The 983-nt window shown below is 61.1% G+C and overlaps 1 protein-coding gene across 1 annotated transcript in view; it reads right to left on the bottom strand.

Annotated features, from left to right (window-relative positions):
- LOC104127481 (myotubularin-related protein 5-like) overlaps positions 1–983 on the bottom strand; it is a gene marked incomplete at its 3' end in the record, with an annotated part of 66,798 nt that overhangs the window by 43,310 nt on the left and 22,505 nt on the right.

Below are 983 nucleotides of genomic sequence, written 5' to 3'. Positions count from 1 at the left end.
CCAGCCGCTCCTCCCAGTTTGGTGTTGTCGGCAAACTTGCGGAGGGTATGCCTGTCCCCTCATCCAGGTCACGGATGAACAAGTTGAACAAGACTGGGCCGAGTACTGAGCCCTGGGGAACCCCATGAGCTACTGGCCTCCAAGTGGACTCTGCCCCGCTGACCAGAACCCTCTGAGCCCTGCCCTGCAGCCAGTTCCCAATCCACCTCACTGTCCACTCATCCAGCCCATGCTTCCTGAGCTTCCCTATGAGGATGTTATGGGAGACAGCATCAAAAGCCTCGCTGAAGTCAAGGTAGACACCATCCGCTGCTCTCCCCACACCAACGCCCATCAGCGAGTCCCACCGGCAGGTGACTCGGGCCAGTGCCGTCCGACCAGGGAGGCGCAAACCCTCCGTGCACACCCACGGAGGCACCGACCCTCGCACACCGACACCTCCCAGCGCAGTGAAGGTACGTGCGAGGCCTCGAGGCGCGGGGTGCGGGTAGTCCCAGCACCGGGAGGCTTGTAGGCAGAGAAGGGACTTGTGAAGCCTCGTCCGCCTTCAGGCTTTGTACTGCACTGCACTTCAGCTGGAAACGGGGAAGAACTGCAGGGGGGAGGAGGAGAGCAGCGTGGAAGGGGGCTCAGTTTGGCGGTGAAGGGGGGTCTGGACAACCGCAGCCCACCCCGCTCGCTTTCGCTGGCAGCGGAGCACCGGCTCCTCTCCCTCAGAGCCCCCCAGCAGCAGCAGGGAAGGCTTTGAGAAGAACTTCCACTCAAATTTAGCAACCAAGGAGAACAATCCTATTATCCTGATTAGTTAAAAGCTGGTTTGTGAAGAACCCACGCAGTGCCAAATTAGGCTGGGTGTGTCGCTTCATGGGTATGACCCAGCAATGATCGCAACCTCAAAGGACTCGCAGCGGCAGGCGGATGCGTCCGGAGGGCTGGGGAAGGGCTCCAGGGCCCAGCAACCCCCCTCGCTGGGCGGATGCGAA

Source organism: Egretta garzetta, unplaced genomic scaffold (assembly GCF_000687185.1).
Source record: "Egretta garzetta isolate BGI_Z169 unplaced genomic scaffold, ASM68718v1 scaffold986, whole genome shotgun sequence".
Classification (NCBI taxonomy): domain Eukaryota; kingdom Metazoa; phylum Chordata; class Aves; order Pelecaniformes; family Ardeidae; genus Egretta; species Egretta garzetta.
The sequence above is the reverse complement of the archived record's forward strand: the minus strand, read 5'-3'. Positions and strand labels throughout refer to the sequence as shown.